The 21,731-nt window shown below is 43.7% G+C and overlaps 1 protein-coding gene and 1 long non-coding RNA gene across 2 annotated transcripts in view; one reads left to right on the top strand and one right to left on the bottom strand.

The window, feature by feature from the left end:
* Positions 1-21,731, top strand: part of KANK1 (KN motif and ankyrin repeat domains 1) — a 634,838-nt gene that overhangs the window by 174,514 nt on the left and 438,593 nt on the right. The gene's annotated exons all lie outside the window — the stretch shown is intronic.
* The window catches only part of LOC146865987 (uncharacterized), a 248,711-nt gene continuing 243,751 nt past the window's right edge, over positions 16,772-21,731 (bottom strand). The window contains exon 4 of the long non-coding RNA XR_014970365.1: positions 16,772-18,926. This is a non-coding gene — a long non-coding RNA (uncharacterized LOC146865987). The remainder of the gene's footprint in view (positions 18,927-21,731) is intronic.

The raw sequence follows: 21,731 nt of genomic DNA, 5'->3' as shown, positions 1-21,731 counted from the left end.
ATTTTTCCAGTGTAGTGGAGGTTCTACTCCAATAAGTCTAGTGTTTATGGACCAGGAGGAGAGAAAACTAGGCCTATTGTGTCCACAGAGGGTGTACGACAGGGATGTGTTTTGGTCCCCTTTTTATTTCTTTTATACACAAATGGGGTGGAGAAATTCCTAATAGACCAGCACCTGGACTATCCGATTATAGGAGGCAAGTCGCCTCCCTTGTTGTCATATGCTGACGACACTGTACTGATGACTTTAACAGCTAATAGCCTTCAAAAAGCCCTGATTGCTGTTACTGATCTTATGACAGCATTGGATCTTAAAGTGAATTTTAGTAAGTCCTTTATCATGGTCTGTGGCCCAAAAAACACAAAAACCAGAAAATTCGTGGTAAATGGAAGAACCATTGAGAAGGTGCCGACTTTTACATATTTAGGGAATGTTTTTAGCAATAAATTGAATTGGGACCACTCGATTGAGACTAGGGCACAACAGACTCCTAGAAATATAGAGGGCTTGTTTCGCTTTGCGGCCAAAATGGGACATAAGCCAGTGGCAGAAATTCTTATACTATATAAATCAAAATGCCGGTCAGTCACAACCTATGGGGCAGGAGTATGGGGAAGTCAAAAAAACAGGCAGTTACACATTTTGGAAAATAAGTTTATAAAAATATTTTTGATGGTTCTCATCGGCTCTCCCACAAAATGTTGTCACTCTGAACTGGGATTGGATTATGTTGAAGATAGAGTTAAAATTGCCCCCTTGATCTTATGGGGGGAAAATGTGATCTTTGGAGGAATTATCATTTACCAGAGCGATTATAAGGGATTGTTTAAGCTTGGAAAATGTATCGTCCATTCCCTGGCTTTGCTATGTTAAAAATGCTTTTAATAAGATCGGCCTGGGAAATTACTATGAAAGCCCTGATGGTATACAATCCAATATAAAATTAATTATTAAAAATGCCTTTTATAATGCGCTAAGAACACCCAACATGGATGATGAAACTTCAACCCTTAGGCTGCTAAACCTCCAACAATTCTATCTATCTTTTAGTACTCCTACACAATCGCGCTTCCTTCTGACCAGATTTAGTCTCTGCACACTGCACTTTCTTGTGGCTTTTCCCAATCAGATGAGTTGGTGTGAGAGACTGACTTCCTGCCCATGTAATAATTTAGCCGCACAAAACACAATGCACTTTATGCTGTTTTGCACTTTATATAAAGACATAAGGGCAGATTTTATTAGGCATATCCTGAGGGAAATTTCCCCTTGCTCATACCAGGATGGTTTTAATCATTTACGATCTTTTTCCAATGCCGTCACTTGTTGTGCTCTGTTAAATTTTATTAGAACCACTTTTTTAATCAGGAAAATATATGAATTGCGATAGGGAAAAAGGGGCTCCAAGTAATTATAGGTTATAAATTTATCCTGATATCTTTGGATTGATATAGAAAATGGTGGATCTTGTAGAATATTATGTTTCGAAATCTTATATGCTGTATAGATATAGTTTGTCTAAAATGCTGTATGGAATGTTTTAAGCTTAGTTTTATCATTTTAACTATGTACTTTTATGATTCACTTGAATCGAATAAAGTTTTTCGAAACGAAGTCTAGTGTTACAGGACAATTTGTGGGCTTTTCTGGATTAGTCCACTTACAAACGTTGAGTGTTTTGTAGGTTTTTATCAATGTATCTACAATTTCTAGATAGCATTTCACCATGCAAATGCAAGCAAGTGTATTCCAGTTATTTGCAGGAGTTTAACCACATTTTCAGGGAGTGGGAATGTGTAGGGAACACCTCAGATCCACACGGGAGTAGATATAATAAGAGTTTACAATTTTACATGTGCATTCAATTTACACAATTAGAATTTTACACCGGTATTGATTCTGCATGTGTATATACATAAGCCACTGAGTAATAAAACAAATCTGAGACTGTTATAGCTTACCTTGTCCGCTCCTGCACCTTGTTGAGAATACCAAACAAGCATTGGCAAAGCCAATAGGTCTCGCCTTTGGGACCTATTGACTTTGCTGATGCATTTTACCACTGCTGTAGAGCATTGGCAAGTTTCAGAGACATTACCACACATACTTCACATGTAAAACGAGCCAGAGAATACAGTTTATTCATCAAAATCAGTGTTTTCATGTTAAATACAGTGTAAAAAAATTAGGGTACATTTTGTGGTTCACTTTAAATCTTGGTATTTTAGCGTAGACAAATGACAACAAACTGCTGAGTAAAAAAAAGCTTATGCTTGGGTTCCAGGGTATTTTGGAGATGCTGACCTGTTGTCAACTGCTGCATGCAAATATATATATATCCTACTTTGCATGTAGGCAAACAAAAATATACCTATGTAGAGGTTTCTTGAACATACAACAGTTTGATAAACGAAGATAAACTAAAAGTGCTGTGCCACATGTCAAGTTTGGGCTGCTAACACTTGTCTTAGGGCCTGATTATGAGTTCTGCGGTCCTGTGGTGGAAGTGCGATGGCAGTCATGGACAGCCGCACCAGTGGTCTGACCCCCGCATTACGAGTATGGCGATCAAATCATTAGGGGACTGCTGCAACCGCCAGGGATCCATGATCCCCGTTGGTGGCACGGTAGTTCTGAGGCCGCAAAATACTTGACGGTGCTGCTGTGGTGAGCCCGCAGTGGAAGGTGAGGCAGGGAGAAAAAGGCCGCTGGGTTAGGAGATACATGCAGGGGTATGCCCCCCTGTATGCTACAGCACGGCCTGGACTTACCAGTCCATGCCATGCAGGAATAGCCTTTGATGTTCTCATTGTGGTGCTTTTTTCATACATACCACCGTGGGAACGCCAAAGGGCTACCTGCCAGATTACAACAAGCATTGGCATAGCCAATAGGTCTCGCTTTTTGGCCCTTATACGTTTTTAGCCGGAGCTATTGCTATGCCAATGTGTTTAAGTTATGTTGTACAGCAATGTGGCTACTGTCCAGCATGTTGATATCTTCTAATAAAAAAGTGTTATAGGTATTTTTGTTACCTTATATATAACCAAGAAGACATTATGTATAGCTGAACAACCTTATTAAAAAAATAACTGATTAAAAATGTCTGAGGTTTTGTTTGTTTTTGCAATGCTGGCAACTTCTTCCTGCATGTTTTAATGCTTCGGAGCTGCTGAACTGGATTCCAATCTCGGTGTCACCTCAACAACCTCCGATTCTGGGCAACAGACAATCTCCCAATTAACGAATGTGTCCTTAACGGCACCGGCTGCGCTGAAGGATATCAGAGACACTGGGAGGGAGGGCAGCAGCCATTGCAGAAGCAAACCACAGGCAGACCAGAGACAGCCCGGACAATAGCCATCGCAGAAGAGACGAAGGGCCAGGATCACAAGGGGTTCATAGCAACAGCTGAACGGCAGTGAGAGCGCAACGGACGAAAGTAGGTCAGCTGGAGGTTAGCTGCTTCAAAGGAAATAGACCTCCAGGTGGGGCTTAAAAGGATAGCAAATGAGACGCCGTGAACCCAGTCAGCAAGAGACATCTGGCCAGAAGGAAAGAGGTACCCTGGCTACAGATGTACGGTAATAGCGAATGATTACGAAAGAGACACCCTCGGAGGAAGATAAGGATACCCAGGAAAGAAGAGAGGCAACGGAACCCTTGTGGAATAGACTGTTCTGATACGGGTAAACAAAGAAGAGAGAGACAGGGCAGCAGCAGAAGAGACAAAAGGAGGAAAGACGGAGAGCATATATATACCCAAAAGGAGCGAGACAGCCAGGGATGCAGAAACGATAAAAAATACATCACCACCAGAGAGGTAAACAACCACTACAGAGAGACAGGGAGGAGACAGAGGCTTATGACATCACAAGGAGAGAGTCCGCCGGGGCATCAGTCGTTAAAGGAGACGCTACTCGAGTCCTGACACCAGGAGATTACACTGCCAAACGAGGAGAGACGCTCTTGAAAAGGGCACTGCGGAGCAGAGCATCAGGAAAACAAGCACGCGAGTGGTGCGTGCGTGCGTGAAAACAAGCTCGGGAGTTGAGTTCGCATTTACAAGTTTTCCAAACACATAAATAAAAAGCATCATCATTTACTATGCCAATAGCTCAAACTCTCGCAAATGCGAGATCTATTGCATTGCAAATGCTTGTTAATTTATTGAAATGTGTCAGGACGCAAGGTCAATCCTTGAAAACCTAGACTGTCCCAGGAAATCCAGGACGTCTGGTCACCGTACTTTAAGCCAACTGTAAGCTAACAAGAAGTCTTGCCTTGCCTTGCAAAAACGAAAAACACAAAGACAAGATGAGTGCAGCTTAGATTGCTCTTTTCAGTATATTGTTCACTTTTCAGAGCTGAAGGAGGCCAGTGGTATTTTCAGAGCCGCTTTAAGAACTTTTGAGGGTTTGTGGACTGACGCTATGCTGCTTCAAGTGGAGGGTGAAGAATTGCATAATATATGGAGCCTTTTGGGGCCTTTCCTGTTAACGATGCCGATAGGATAGAAATGTGCAGCTTTTTTTATAAGGCTGTTTTACGACCATCCAGTAGGTGGCAGAAAAACACACGTGTGAATCTGAGAAAGAAGTGAACCCGTATAGCAAGTGGAGCGGTGCTCTGAGAGAGCGAAAAAGCCACCGGAAAAGTGCTCTCTAATCGGAATTGTTCACAGGCTTAAATATCCCTGATTTAGAGGAATTTCCTGCCCTGTAAACTTTCATCGTGGCCCCGGGAGCAGCAGGCCCGCTGGCATATCCCCAGTCACTCTATCCAGGGTGTTTGCCAAGGAAGGCGTTCATGCCGCCGTGCTGAGCATGAAAACAGCTGTTTGGAAAAGGACATTGCAGTATATCAGGGCTCCCAACAGAGAGAGTGGGGGCTGCAAGGGTGTGCGCACGCCTGCCTTGCAGCCGAGGCTGTCAACAGATTGCTTGCGCGGCTGCTGCAAGCGCAGCTGGTGTGCACGCGAGGTTTGAGCTGCTGCTTCCGGGCTGTACCTGCTCTGAGTGCATGTTTTCATGTCGGACCCACCCTGCCGTTGCCCACGCTGCACCCGTTATAAAAGTGAAGGATTGTAAAAGTGAAGGAAGCTGACGCTATGGCTTCTGCTGTATGCTCCTTCTGATGTATATGTTCTTTAAGCTAAGGAAGCTTGCACCGCTGCTACCCATGATGTACAAGTTCTACACATTTGTGATAAAAGCTTGCACTTCTACAGCATTTGTTGCACGGTTCTTTTTGAGGTAACTATGCACAGCTTCTTTGTTATGATATAGCGGTTCACCGCTTATCTACTCATCTCCAAGGACTGAATGATAATATTCCATGGGGTTCCATATTGAAAAATTGATTCCATCATACATGACATCAACTCCTTAGTAGCCTCCGTGTAGTTCTTTTAAGCACACACTGCATTCTGTGTGTTTTGCCAGCATAAATTACCATATTTACACCAACTCCTCCGTTTATGCTGCCCATAGATTTTCCGCACGATGCGATATATACCAACCAGGGTATATTAACATCAAGAAAAGAGTGTTTATCTGCATCACTCGCATATGCACATAAGAATTCACAACCGGGGATCAGACATCGATAGTATATGCCTCTAATGGTAGCATTTGACAGATAAAACGCACCAACCCAAAAGAACCTCCTATTCTTGGGGAGAGCCAATAGGAATCCAACGCTTACACTCGTCATTACCCGCCCCTCCTTCTGTACTAATCACGAGGACATAACCAATGGCAAGGCATTTTCCGCATTCGGATTCACCCGCCCCATTGGTTTATACGTACTTGGAAACCATCACGTGATTAGAACCAGGAAGTATTTACTTCCGTAGTCCCCGCACAATTACCTAGATCCGGGCCGAGGAGGACAGATCGAGGTTGATCGCGGGAGTGTGCGAGCATGGAAGTAAGTTGACGAACCGCTAAGACACCGCATTAGGTTCCTTCCAAATTTCATTCCAAAAGCAGATGATAACAGTTACGATCTGCTTTTTTATCTCGCCAGATACTATAGCCCACTACCCCCCTCCCGGACCCATGATGTTAGTTACAACAACAGCATAAGTAAGAGGGCTTTTTGGTTCTTTCATGCAGCTATTTTTTAATGTTAGACATGCTTTGGAGCAACGGCGCCTGGCAAACACCACAGACGCTTGTTTTTAGCATGCCTGCCACTTCACGAGTTCGCTATATGTTTGACATTCACTCCGGCCAATTAGCCACTACGATTGCACCTTGTCAATAGTGCTGACATCACTTGAAGTAATCGTAATTAGACACAAATAGTGTTTTTTGTCTTGTGAATACCAGTCCACTTTTTCACAAGTTAGATACAACGAATAATCACTCGTACTGCGGTCTTGCTAGCTAATATTGCTACCAAGACACCCACTCTCGCTGTACAGCACGGTTCCATTTAATGTTTGTTCACTCAAGCACTTTTCTAAAAAAAACTGCAATCCAACAATGTTTTGTCTATGTATGTTTCTTTATATGTGGTTTGTCTGTCTTATTTCTATTTCAGACTTTCTGAGCCCCGGATAAATAGGAGGCTCCCGGGTAAAACCGTGAGTTTTACCATTTGATCTCCACAGGTTAGGGTGCGCCTTAGAGTGTGCATACCGCCGTGGGGACTCCCTTGGTCCTGATGAAAGCTTAGCCGATTAGGCACCATAAGCAGAAACATGTCGACCTAAAAATTGGTCAAGCCCTGGTCAACATCACTGGCCAGACCTTGCCCAATTCACGTTTTTATTGGTTTTTGATTTGCCAAGAATAAACTTGTCATTGGTTAAAATCATTTACCTTTTAATCTCACTCCCCTTCACAACCAGAAACCCGCTCCGCTGTAACACAGGCGTCGCAGCACACCAGAGAGGCATTCGGCCTCTCTGGTGGGAACCCGATGATGAAGCATGTCACCAACTAGGTTGGTGAGTGAGGGTTCTTTTAACAAATATTTTTGGTTTTTGCCCGTGCCTCTTTTTTGCTCCCTATCCCCTTGTCACTCTTTTGTTGTTTAAATGATATAGCTGTGTCAGGAAAGATTGCACAGCACTACCCTATGTTGTGTGTCTGTGTGACGATGATTTTTAGCCTTCTTCCTGTTCGTGAGGTTATCTGTCAGTGCTGTTTGCTATGCTTAAGAAACTCCTGCAGTGCTGCTGGTTCCGTGTTTGTGATGGACTCCTGCTGCCTTGCCTCTGTGTGTAGAAACTTTTGCTTTAAGTTGAGCAAACAAAGTATGGCTTGCGGTAATCCAAAACATTCCAGTCTGCATCTACTTATAATAAGTACAATTCTTTGGGTTAATGATGTAGCCTTTGAGATTTCTAGGCCTCCTTTTCTGAAAAGAAATAGAAACAAGCCTGGGAGTTGTGTGCGCACGCGCGCGCTAAACAGAAATTTTTAAAAAAACATGTGAGTGGTGCACGCGCGCGCTACGGCAAAAGTGAAAGCAGCTGTGGTGAGTGGTGTGCGCGCACAATGACGAGAGAGGAAAGCCAGATGGCGCCTCCGCTCGTGCATGTGTGCGTAAGCGCACGCTCCATGCCACCGAAAAAGCTGTGGTTGGACTTTTAAAAGCCCACTCACTAAATGTCTCTCCAGAGCAGTGCATGCGCTGGCTCAGGCAAGACCTGAAAATACTTGTAACCTGGCAGGAGGCCGGGGGTGAGCTTTGGCAGCGCAGGTGCGGGATGGCGGCCCGCCACACCAAAGTCGTAATCAGGCCCTAAGACAGGAATTGAGAAATTCAAGAGCAGTGCATATTAAGGGATGCCTTCCTTAGTATCACACAGCATGTGAGAGGGTCTGATTGGGATGTAACCCAGTGAAACGTGTTTTTCTTGCAGTGGTAATGCTCAGCTGAACATTTGCTTAAAACCGGGATGTGTATTTAATTTTAATAAAAGTACCGGGACGTCGGGAAACAAGTTAAAAAACTGGTGTGGTCCGGAGAAATCGGGACTTCTGGTCACCCTAATCCTAGGCCTCTTGTTAAAGCAAAACACATTTATGATGCGAAATCCGTATACACCAGGCTTTAGGAAAATAATCTCCCCTTGACAAAAATTTTAAAAAATTAATGTGGATTTGCGTACAGTAATTGGCGCTCATATACGTTGCACCAATACCTTTTGAGTTGGGTTCGCAAAAAAATAAAAGTAGTAACTCAATCACAGCTCAAGCAGCCGATGGACACAAATCAACTTTAATTAGTACTTGGCCCAAACTCCGCACCATGAGAACAGGAATTGACTTGTCACACGCTCTGCTTACTTAGGCGGCAGTAAAAAAAAAGTGATAAAGATCCCATCTAATTGTAAGTAATGGTGGGGCTAAAATGTCCTCCTTTAGATTTGTATTTCTTTTTTGTTGCTATAAATAATGTAGATCGACTAGCGACAGCAGCGCATGAGCGCTGCCTGCAGGCTCAGCCTAAAAAGAAATGTAGTTACAAACGTGGGAGTAATCTCTAGTGAGCAAATTACTCACTTTTTCCCCAAAACGTTTGCGAAAAAGATCCTAAGTATACAGCACTGCATTGTGGTTTGCCCAAAATATCAAGCAGTGCCTGCCAATAGGAGAACACCACTGACCCTAGGATCATTGTTTATTGGCCATGTCCTTCTCTTCGCCACCCAGTGATTAAATGTTCCTCTCCGTGTAGTGCAGTGGGAAATTTAAAACTGCAAGTCTCTGCCCCTGCACTATCCGAGCCTTGAAAATATTTGACATGTGAAGTAAAATTCTTTAACATGTAGAAATGTTTCGCCTTACATAAGCAACATTGCAATTTGCATCAGCACACTTGGGACTCTACTGCCAGCAAATGACTCAACATATTCGCCACAAAATGAGACTGGAACAGTAAGCTAGTGCCCATTACACAAACAGTGGACTTCTAGTGGAAAGCAATGCGGTGTATGCTTTGCCACATACTGATGGATAGTAAAGTGCAAGTGGTGTGGATTGGGCCTTAGAACCTGCTGCTGACAGTAGCTGAAGCCCGGATAGTAACGAACACAAAAGGCCAAACCAGCTGCTTTTCTTTACTCTCCCCTAGGAATCCTCAAAATCATGACGTGGCGCTAAGTCCTCCAAGCACAGACCTGGATGGCCACAAACAGCAGGCCGGCCGGTAACGAGTCAAGAGCACTTGTGAGGTCTATGCTGTATAGCTCTCTCTTTCACTCTTACCTTTTGCTGGAGAGATTATAGGAAACACATGGAAGCCTCCATGCTTTTATTTAGCATATCAATCAAGGTGCAAGACTGCTATGCAAAGCAGCAGCATGCTCCCCTCCCAATAGAAGCGAGCATCGAATGCTGACCCACTCCTTTTGCAAGACATTTATATCTTTGTACATGCATCGCCTCAAATGAAAGTATGCATAACGGGAACTGGAACTTAGATTAAGGGGTGCACTTACGACGTACGTGGAGTAATGGGCCTGCAGGATGAATTTCACAAGAGGCGACTTCCACTCCCTTCATGCACAACGCTGCAACTGGCACTGTCATTGCATCAACATGCTGGAAGCGTGACCAATCACTCTGGATTTAAAGTTTTAAAAAACACAGTGACGGTACTGCCCTTTAATCATCCCACCCTGTGCAGTCTTGTAAGCACCCCTGCCCTGCACCAATCCAGGCTTTGCTCTCATGCGCTTTATATTAAAAACTGCATGAGAGCAAAGCAAAGATTGGGTGGGTCATAAACCCAACGCTCCAAAGGAGACCAGGGAGGCTCTTCTGTATTCCCCTCAGCTCTTTAACAGAACATATGTTTGAGGCCTAAAGTGCGCATGTCAGGTTGGCCGCAGTCCGATACCTGTCCAACCAGTCATGCGCAGTGGATTTAGTTGAGGTTGCATTGCCAGTCACTAGGATTGGCAATGCCCTTCCTTCATGTTGCCCCCGCAGCCCACACTTAGTAAAGACACGGCATCTGACACCAGCGGCTCAGTAGTTTTTAACCCCTTCCCCGCTCATGACGGAGCCGCTCCGTCATGAGCCACGGTGGCCGTGTGCTCATGACGGAACGGTTCCGTCATGTCACGGCCGTTGGCGGCCGCTCCGCCTACGCGGCGCTGTTTCCCCGCCTGTGCGGGGGGACAACGCAAATGGGCGGAGTCATGACGGAACCGTTCCGTCATGAGGGCAGCTCAACCGTGGCTCATGACGGAGCGGCTCCGTCATGAGCACAGCGCCACCGCGCTGCCCCCCCGCACCCCCCAGCGCTGCGGCGGAATTCCCGCCGCAGCGAAAGGGTTAAAAAGAAATTATTATTTATAGGTCCCTCACCATGGTGGAGAGAGGGTTTGAGGGTTAAGAGGGTTGATACTCATTGAGCTCTGTTGATTAGGCTTACACAGACAGGTGCTTTAGGAGACCTTGACCATTGGGAAATAACCCATCTCCATTCTTGTTGATTCAGGAAGTGGTCACACTCCGGCCTGAGCTCTGTACTGCCAAAGAGCTATTGTAGCAGACATAGGAGTATCAACGGGACCTTGTGATTTGCCATCCTTGTGGAAAGACCAGACTCCCAGGAGAGATTTGTGAAGGCTTGTGGACATTTTTTCTGGTGCAAACGAGATGGACCTCGGCTATATACCGCAGCCCCTTCAACACACTCTGGGAGGTGATCAGCATAGTCCGTCAGAGGTCTCATGGTTTGAGTATATGTAGTAGTTTGAATGATGAGCATATTTGATGACATCTTAGAAAGTAATGTCTAATAAACTTGATCAATGATAACATAAGAAATGACTGGTGAAATAAAATAACTAAAACAGCAGGTAACCTCACTAAAGTAGACTCCCGCCTTCAAATGTAGTGCATTACTACTATAATGTGCTATAATTCCTCCCGTCTACTGAAGGGGTTGTTGGGAGGGCTTCTTCCATTATGATGGAAGTGCCTTTTAAAACACTTGTAGCTTCCATGAGGTGCTCTGTGCACAGCCGCTCTTAAGAGTTGCATTTCTAGTTCAACTTCTGGCCCATCTTTGCAGGTGTGGCACTGAGCATCCTGTGAGAGCCCACCCCGACCTCCTAATGTGCGAGTCTCGCACTTAATGATTGAGCCTTGAGGTCTCTGTAGTAATGTAGCGCCTAGAGCGGGCTCAGATATTGAGACCTACTGCTCTATTCAATACTTAGCCCAGCCCATCTGGCAGCGTAGCTTCAACCCCAACACAAAGGATTCTTTACAAAGAGAGGATGTGGCCTAACGTCTAGGGCTGTCGATCTCAAAGCTGGGGAACAGGGTTTGAGTCTCGGCAGCGAAGCTCAACATGATTTTGGGCAAATCGCTTAATACATCGCTTACATAAGGCAACTGGTGCTCACGTAAAGCGCTCCGATACCTGCTACCTGATACCCTCGGGTCAAGTTTGATCTATATAAAATTCTGGAGAAAAAAGATAATTCTTTTTGCAGTTTCACATAAGCTAATTTAAAAAAAAAAAAATTATTTCAAGTATTTTATTATTTATAATTTTTATAAACCAGTCCATTAGCATTTCCGTTACGAGGTACTAGCCAAACGTGGCTGGTGTTGCAGTAGTTACAGGTACTTGGTATACGTGTTTAGCTGAACCCCTTTACATGGACTTGCTGGGAAATTATGAATAGGATGATAGAAAGAGAGAGGATAGAAAAGAAAGGGTGGAGATAGGATACAAGAAGTATTCTATAGCAGTGAGCCTAGTCTGGGTTGTAGCCTTGTGTGAAAACCGACACCCCCAAGTGGCCTCACGGGGGTTCATAGGAGTCCAGATAAGTGTCGAGCGACTTCCACATCTCCCTAGTAGCTGGTCTCCAGGTTGGGTTTTGCAGGGTAGTGCTATCTGCGCCTCTGAGGTACGTCACCCAGTTGACCCAGCCTTTGTATGATGTGTTAGCAGTATCCTTCCAATTGGACAGGACCATTTTCACTACCGCGGTCAGCAGGAGGCCTAGCAGATCCCTGTCATGCTGTGAGGCAAGTCCTGTGGACATAAATGCGGTGGTGAGGGAAGAGAATTCTGGATTTAGTGTACATCGCAGCACCTTTTTTATGAAATCAAAGATTTTTCCCCAGAATGTTTTGAGTTTTGGGCAATAGAAGATAAGATGTGCTAGATCCCCCTTTTCGTTGGCGCAGTTCCAGCATAGGTCGTTTTCTCTGAGGCCTAGTAAGGCTAACCGAGCAGGGATCCAGTAAGTCTTGTGGAGTAGCCAAAATTTTGTTTGGGATAGTACTGGGGAGATTTTATTACGTGAGGGGGAGGCCCAAAGCAAAGCTAGCTGTTGCTCATTTAGTTAGATATTGCCTTGTTTTACCCAGTAGTTAGTTGACTTATCGTTAAGTTTGGTGGAGCTTGGGCGTAGAAGTTTGTAAAGGTGCAATACTTGATGACCTATTCTGTTGATTTTCACCATATACTGCATAATTGACGGGTTGGTTGGTGATAGTTTGGCTTTTGTTAGGGATGTTTTGATTTTTAGGAATTTGTAGAACTCCGTGTCCGGTAGCTTATGTCTGTCTATTAGTGTGGTAAACGTGATGGGATGGCCCGCCTCCTCTAGTTGGGCTGGGTAGGAGATGCCTTTCTCCATCCATGTGTCAAGGGACAGGCATTTCCCGTTGTATTTGATCTTGCTGTTGGCCCAAAGAGACTCCCGTTTCGAGTTCTTTACGCTGTTCTCCATTTTCTTGTCTATTTTGAGTAGGGCAATTTTTGTGTTTTTGAAGATTTGGCTGGAGGCGTGTGTGTGTTTGTTAGCTGTTAACAGTACCAGTGGGTTGAGGTTGTTTAGTATGGCTCGCTCGACTAGTAGCCATACCGGCATGTACCCTTGAGGGTGTGACATCCAGCAGGCCCCTTGTTTTGCTAGGAAAGCGGTTTGGAAGGTTCTATAGTCTGCTAGGTTTAGCCCTCCCAGTTTTTTATCTAGCCTTAGATTTTTTATACTTATACGTGCCTTTTTCCCCGCCATAGGAATTTACTAATCCGGTTATCCACTTTGCAGTGGAAGTCATCCGTAAGTAGAAGTGGTAACATGCTCAGCAGATAATTGATCATTGGGGTGATCATCATCTTGATCGTTTCTATTCTGCCCCACCAGGTTATAAATTTGGGGGACCAGGACTTCAAGAGTTTCTTTGTTTTATCAATAGCTTCTCATTTTGGTGTAGTGTGGTCCTGAGGTTATTACCAAAGTAGATCCCTAGATATTTGATGAACCCTGTTTGCCAGTCCAGTCCCAACCCCCCTAGGTTGTCCCTAGTGGTGTGGATGTTGAGGGGTTTGCATTTTGATTTGTCCCTGTTGAGTTTATATCCTGAATGTCCTGAGTATGTCTCTATGGTTTCTATCAGGGCCTCAATAGAGGTCTTGGGTTGCTCTGTCACAATAAGAATGTCGTCCGCGTAGGCGGCTAGTTTTATTTCCACGTCATTAATCTTGATCCCCTTTATTTCCGTGTTAGTCTTGATGTCACTAATCAGGGGTTCCAAGGCTAGCAGGAAGAGTGAGGGTGACAGAGGGCAGCCCTGTCTAGTGCTGTATTGTAATGTGAGTGGTTCGGAGAGTGAGCCATTAATGACAATGCGTGCTCTTGGATCCCCGTACAGTGCCAACACCTTCCGTATGTACCCTTCCCCTAGGTTGAATGAATGCATGCATTGCTCCAGGAAGGCCCATGAAACTCGGTCGAAGGCCTTCTCTGCATCTAGGGTGATAGCCACAGCTGGCTCTGCCAGTTTAGCGGTGCGATCTAGGATGTGGCAGAGGAGTCTTGTATTGTCATTAGACATACGGGTCTTTAGGAAGCCTACTTGTGAGTTGCTTATTAGACTGGGTAGGACGGGGTTTAGTCTTGTTGCCAGGATTTTTGCGTATATTTTGCAGTCCACATTAATTAAGGATATGGGTCTGTAATTGTTGGGTAGCAGTTCATCCCTGCCTTCCTTTGGGATTACAATTATGTTGGCCTCGGACATGGATTGTGATACCAGCCCATTCGCAGCACAATGGTTGAGCACCCTTTTCATGGTGGGTTTCAGGCGATCAAGAAAGGACTTGTAAAAAGTGGCTGTGTACCCATCTGGGCCTGGGGCTTTGTTGTCCTTCATAGATTTGACCGCCATTTCAATCTCGGCCGTACTAATTTCTTGCCCTAATCTCTGTGCTTCTACATTAGTTTGCTTAGGGATGCCGAGTCTGTTAAGGTATATTGTGCACGCCTCCAGGTCTAGGGATTGGTCATTTTTATAGAGTTCCTGGTAAAACTCTTGGAAGGATTTTAGGATGTCTTTGTGCCTTGTGTGGGTATTGTTGTGTGAATCAGTGATGGATGAGATGGTAAATTGGTTGCGTTTGTGCTTTAGGTAGGAGGCTAGTAGTTTCCCCGCTCTGTTAGCCTTGCAAAGGTTAATGGCCTTGTATTTGTTGACCCACAGTCCGGCCCTCTCACTCAGGATTTTGTTATATTCGTACTTTTTTCTGGTTAGGTCCGTTAGGGTTCTAATATCGTGCGTGGCTCTGGTGTGGGCAGTTTCTAAATTTTTGATGTCCTGCTCGAGCTGGCTCAGTTGTTAATTTTGGACTTAATTTCGATTATTGTGCCTCTGTCACCTTGAGTGCATCCCATAAGGTAGTGGGGACAGTCTCCTGTGTATCGTTGTGTGTAAGGTATTCTTTTATGGCCTCAATCTTTTTTTTGTTTTCTGGGTCAGCCAAGACGTTGCTGTTAAAACGCCACCTTCGGGGGATGTCTTCGTTGTGGCACCCGCTCAGCTTTAGGCTGATGCATGAGTGGTCTGACACTAGCCTAGGCGCTATGTCAGTATGCTCTATCAGGTGTGTGTGTGTGGGCCTGAGATTAATATGTAATCTACCCTGCTGTATGAGTTGTGCGGGTTGGAGTAGAAGGTGTAGTCTCTGGTGTCCGGGTGCTGGAGTCGCCATGGGTCTTTGAGGTTGAATTTGGCGCAGATGTTCTTTAGCGTGGAGTGTGCGCTTGTGGGTTGGGAGTGGCAGAGTGATTGTCTGTCGAGCATATGATCCAAAGGAATGTTAAAGTCCCCTGCCACCACTGTAAGGTCGTCCTGTGGGAGGCTATCAAGTTTGTGCGATACCCCCTCCCAGAATGCGGGATCGTCTATGTTAGGGCATAAATGTTGGCAACATGAATGAGCTCCTCCCCCCTTCTCAAGTGTGTTATCAAGAGTCTTCCTACCTCGTCGTGATAATGTGATCCTATTGTTAGGTTGGAGTTTTTAGATATCATTGTAATTACCCCACGTTTCTTCCCTTCTGCCGGTGAGCACGCCACCTGCGATATCCAGTTGGCTTTCACTAGTTTGACATCATCCAGGGATAGTTTGGTTTCTTGTATTAGGACCACATCCCCCTTACTCTTAGCAAGGTAGTAGAGTATCTTCTTCCTCTTGACGGGGTGGTTGAGCCCCTTGACATTGAGGGATACTACCTTTAGATCAGACGCCAGGTTAAGCTTGTTGGTGGGTGCCATTATTTATGGTGGGGAAACTCTGGTAAACCTAATCTGTGCCCCCAGCTCATTTGTTGTGTTTCCTCCCCTCCTGTTAGTCCCAGTTTTCTGGTGTAGGGCGGGTGTCTGTCCTGTGCATGCCCCAGTGTTAGGTCTACCGCTTCTGAGTATTATTCGGGTCAAAGTGTACCTTCTTGTAAGGAAATGTGATAGGAAGTGAAAATAGAGTAGACGACAGCGACAAGAGAAAAAAAAGAGAAGAAAATAGTGGCATCGCACCCCCCCTCCCCACCCTCCCCCCTACATAAAAACATCATATGCTGAACGTGCAACGACAGGGTCGCCGATCCGTCTCCCTCGGAGTTGTTAGTTACTGTTCTGTGTTTTGCCATTCCCAAGAGTCCATCTTTACAGTCATTCTACAGGCTCTTTGCCGTGCCCTTGGACCTAAGAAGAGACACCGGTATACGGCTGGACCGCCGGAATCCGAGGCGAGACATAGCACATGCATACCCATGACTTATTGAAAGGGCATACAACAGCCTATATTCCTCTATATACTAATTTAGGAGGATTGCACTACAGTTTCTTTATACCTTCATAGATCGAATTTGAAGCTCAGTGTATTCTATTCATCCTATATGTTATGGACTTGTCCTTGGAAACCTTTTCTCGCTTGCTGTTTTGAGAAAAGGAACAAACTACATACGAGAACTTCCTGAATATCTGCCCGATACTGGAGGCTTGTTTTATTGTGTTCAGGGTCCACTACAACGGGATGTGGATACCCTTCAATGTATGAATAGACCGGCAATCTGGATTAACAGGACTTGTAATTGGTACAACAATTCTCTCTTCTCATTTCAAGTTTACAATTGGTAAAGAATAGAAGCCTTGAAGAAGTTACATTAGTAATGAAACGCGTGTCGGCTGCCATCCCTATATGTCAATCAAGAGGATTTGAAATCGAGATCTTCATGTTTAAAATTGGTTTATGTTGCATATTGTATCTTTATTTTTCACCTTTTGGAGTGACAACCTTTTCTGGATAGAAAATAAATGAAAATTTGTAGTTATTCTTCCTGTGAGTTGTAAAATTGATCAGAAATTGAAACATATGTTCTACTATACATGAATGGGAATATTTAAACCAAGAGTGCCGAGGTGCTATTGCGTTGTTTACAGTGCCGAAGTCTGTTAGTTTCCCCCCCCTTCCCGCCCTCTTACGTCTCCCCGACAGATTAGGTAAAAAGGATATGTTTGGTAGTACTCGATTCCGTGCGAAGAGACGGTGTGACACTTGCGCTGCGTGCTACTTCAAGTGTCTGTTGTCCTAGGCATAGTCACGACTTGGTATTGTGGAGAGATCTCCATCGGGGTAGTTGGTGTTGTAACCATGTTCTGTGGGTCTGGTGCAACTGCGCCTGGCTTGACGCGATTGTTCGGTTTTTGTGGAGCAGATTAATAACCTGCTGGTGCAGGGATCACCACTTCGCCACTGGTTCTTATCAAGTAAGGAGGAATCAACAGTGGAGCGAAGTACAAACCATAGGTAATTTATTAAGCATTCAGAATGCGTCTCCATCCAACGAGCACCATGGAGTTTCTTAAGGAAAGGAGCACACTTGAATAATAGCTACATGGGTTTTTATAGGGAAGATGACAAACAAGGAACGCCCAGAGGTAAATAGAACTTTGGAAAGAACACACAAATGAGCTAAGGCAAGAATCTGACAGCCTCGGTGTTTTGTGCAATTTCTACGTTTTAAGGCTGAACAACAAAATGTGCTATTCTGAGTAGACTTTACTTAAGGATTAACTATTGCCTGAAAATCTCTGAGCAAGCTGACTCTGCATGTTTACGCAGCCTACAATGTCTCAACTTTAGCTTTGTGACCTAATGTTTATGCAGGTAGCGTCAGGGACAGAATCAGGCTTAAAACAGATCAAAGGTGAGTATGAATGAAGCACAGCTAAATTAAGAAAATGAGAGATTCAGATTTTAAGGTTTCACAGTCCTTCCTTTTCAGCTGTGCTGAATACATAAGGAAGGTACATATATACATTTTCATTATTTCATCAATTTCAAATTATATCATCATTTCTCTACTTAATTCATGAACATTAATTGGGGAAGGCTTGATACTGTTACAGGTATCTATATAAGCTGTACATGCCACAGGGGCATGCTGAATGCAGCAACAGCAAGTGAGAAAGATGGCTCCTATAATCACTATTCCCTTTAATTATGACCAGCCCCAAGCAGAAACAATACCTCAAAACCATTCTGACCAAATCCATGTTCCATTTTCCTGGTGTAATTCTGCAGTTATTTGATGAAGCTTTTGTGTGGCTCAATTAACATTAAGGGCGTTTTATGTATTTGACAGTGTGAATCCTTAAGAGAGGACAAGGTGAAGTGATAATGTTCAGATGCGGTAGAAGTAGGGGGCACTAGTCTATGAACAGCTAATATGTTTTAAGCCTCAAATATAGACCCAAAGAAAAATTCCAATACTAATAATGGAAAACATACAAATATCCCTATTTTTCTCTTTCTAATCCAAAACTGTCAGCTTTTAGCGGGCACCTTCCTAAAGGGCCTTAATGACCGACAACTCTACCTATTTCAACGTAATCTATATACAAATACCTATTTCAGAAGAACACCTAACACTATTCCCTATACTGATCTTTTATATCCAACCTGTATGTTTCTTAACCTTCCTTCCTCTTAGTGTAGTATTTGTTGTTTGATTGCCAAGATAACAAAGAGTAGCGTAACGATCAGCCAGAAACAGAGCAACGTAGTCTCAATTCTCCCAAAATTTCCTCACTACACTATCAGAGAGTATTAAGTCCCAAGTGTCTTTTGCTTCAAAGCCTCACTTGCAAGCTTATGTACTGGTCCGGACGTTGGCGGTCTTGACCACCAGCATGGGTTGCAATCTCTCCAGAGATAGTTTCTTCAATCAAAGTCTATAGTTCTTTTCGGTCCTTGGCCACACTTTGTTTCAGGGCTGAACAATGTCAGGATGTTCAAACAGAATCTGTTCATCTGGGTCAGGCATGATGGCAGCAAGTTATTATTCCAATGACACCACTTCACCATTTAAAAAAAAAAAAGATCAGCATCTCCAAAAGGCACTTGCTGAGAGATCTGTTTATATTCAGGTATTCCACTTGTTATCCACTGATCATATGGCAAAGGGAGTGGCGCTTCTTTCTCTACATCACTGGCATGGAGCTGGTGCCTGTGCCCTGTGCGCTTAACAGCAGTCTGGATGGCGAAGAAAACATGCACTGGCCTCTGAAACTGTTGGGTAAAGACACCGTCTCTAGGCCTCGGCTTGTGACCTGGACCTTTAAGACTGGGAGAGAGACTGGCCTTCACCTGTGAATGGATCAAATGCAGATCTTTAGTCAATACAGTAATCAACAAGAATGGTAACTTCAATGTCAGATTGTTCTTTATCTTGGTACACCCTATACATTTGCTGACCTCCCCATAACCACCTCAACTGGTTGCAAGACCTTCAAAGGGCAGATCTGGGGGTGCAAAATATCCTGTTGAAATGGGGTACCTTTTCCTGTGCTATAAGTATGGCACATCATGCACTTCTTGACATAGAACTCTGCCACCCTGGGAATCAGATTATTGAACCATACATGATCTGACCTGGCCACTATTCCTTTAGCACTGATATGGGTTGAACTGTGGGCCATGATAACAATAACATTCACATAATAATTTGGAAGCATTCATCTTTGCTTTCCTGACAGATCTATCCAACATCCTGTTGCATCCTGGCACCTATATTTTTTACGTTGTTCCTTCTCTTCCTCCGTAGCTTCTTCCTGTACTTCCCTAATGAAATCTAGAGTTTGATTAAACATAGTCACTTCTAGGGTCCATCTAACTGTCCCTACAATATACATTAAACTATACTCTAAATAGGCTGATCGATTAGCTGTTTCATTGGCAAAAGTATTTCCCTATATTACCTCATCTATAATTTTCTTGTGGACAAAATATTTAACAATAGCAGCTCTTTTTGGTAACATCAAGATATCCAGTATCTTTACTGTTCATTCCCCAAACTGTATCTTATCACCATGCAAAATAAAACCTTTTTTTTTTTTTTTTCCCTTCAAAGTCATCCGAATGAGGGGGCATCTCCAAAGATATATATATATTGATATTTACAGTCAAATCTTTACTTGATTCACAAGCTCTAGTCAAAGCTGTCAGCTTCACAAATTGCGTTGACATTTGTTGTATTTTACATAACTCAGCCACAGATTTCAAGGGAGTAACTGTATAAGCCGCTGTACTAGAGCCATCAGGTAGTTTGTAACATGCACCATCCACAGACAGTTCCCCTGGTGGATCAGATATAGGGATATGTGTCAGGTCTGCCCGTCCCTTAGTCTCCTTCTCAGTAATAAAATATGCAATCATGCTTCTCATCTTGTTGGGACTCCAAGAGGGGTAGTACAGTGGGTGGATTCAAAATGTTACAGCATTTCAGAGTGATATTTTGGAGCAAAAAGTATCAACTCATACCCTGTTAATATTGCACTGGTCAGGTGCTGGGTCTGAATATTTTTTTTAGATATCCACTAAATGTGGTACTATAATTGTTCAAATTGTGACCTTAAATATACACTTCAGATTGCTTTATCGCAGTGGGGTCCAATGTGGAGGAGAAATATGCACATGACCTATTCCTTCTTACATGGGACCGTGCCAAGTTGCAACCATATTTTACATGCAAAAATTTGTAATAATCAAGTTTTACCTAAAGCAGGAGCATTACATAAAGCATTTCTAAATTGCAAAAAGACAGCTTCACACTGATTAGTCCAAAGAAAACGGCATGCATACGTGCCTTAATGATAAGGCAAGCAGGGGGTTTGCAATTTATGAAAAATTTGGTAATAAACTCCTAGATATTAGATTGAGTCAGTGGTTTCTGCAAGTTCTGCCCCAATTATATCCTATGTTGTTGTATCGTCTCACCCCCTCCTCCCTTTGACACGAGAGACCTAATTAGGTAATCTTCTGTTGATAATACTGTTATTGAAAAAGAGATACTTTATGTCCCAAGGATACTAAGTGATGCAATGATTTCACTGTAACTTGTTTCAAACCTTCTGCTGTATTGCTATGTCTCCAACGAGTAGCTTACCAGTGGACGGTCCAACCTGTATTTGAAAAAATAAAACTTTGGCATTCAAAACAACATCTCTTTTATATTTTCACAACTCATAAACTGATGCCTACAGAGAAAATAGGTAACATTTTAAAAATGTGTTTAAAACTATTATTTCAGTTGGAGAGGTTTATTACTCATTTTTATACCTTGGTGAAAGTGGTATTTTAGCTATGGTTTGCATGCACTCCACATGCAGCTCTTCAGTTTAAATTGTCAAAGCCTTGGTTTTTTTTTTCATTACTGCTGAAAACCCTGCCTAATGCACCAATGTGATCACTGCTGATACTCTTGAATGGGGTGCTCATTTTACATTACTAGTAACTTTTGTCACAGAAAATGTTGGAGACCCTTGTACTAACATTAAGTTGTTGTGAAATAGGGCTTTGAACGGGGATGTCAGAAAATCCCATAGGTGTATTAACTTTACCTGAGAAACAACGGGATATTGAGGGACTACTATCTTGTTACTTTTTTCTCAAATCAATCATAAATTGATAAACTTGTATCCTGTATTTCATCCCCCCTTTTAAGGACAGGAAGAATAGGGCTATTACATACATTAGAGGAAACTTCCTCAAAGCGAGTAAAGAAATCGGGCACGGCCTCTCCCCGTTTCTGTTTACAAGCAGTAAGGAGTGTCAAATCTATTTTCCTAGCTGGAACCATCGTTTTTAGGTCTCGGCTAGCGAAGGCTGCGCATGCGCAGTCTCGCTTGCGAGATTTAATGACTTGGAGAAGAGGGGCTTGAACCCGCCCCTCTTGTCTCCTGTTCTCCATTGGCTGGCCTCTTAAATGCTGGTCAGCCATTGGAGAAGAGGCTTGTCTCTCCAAACAAGCCCCGTCATTTTGCGATTCGGGGGCGTGTTTTTTGTCGATTTTTCTCTGGGCGTGTTGTTCAAGAAAAACACGCCCCCCGAATCCGAAAACGCCGCTGCCTTTCTCCGAGGCATTTCTGCTTTCACCTCTGAGAAAGGCAGTGG

Source organism: Triturus cristatus, chromosome 2_1, assembly GCF_964204655.1.
Source record: "Triturus cristatus chromosome 2_1, aTriCri1.1, whole genome shotgun sequence".
In the NCBI taxonomy this organism is placed as follows: Eukaryota; Metazoa; Chordata; class Amphibia; order Caudata; family Salamandridae; genus Triturus; species Triturus cristatus.
This window is presented reverse-complemented; position numbering and strand designations above follow the sequence as displayed.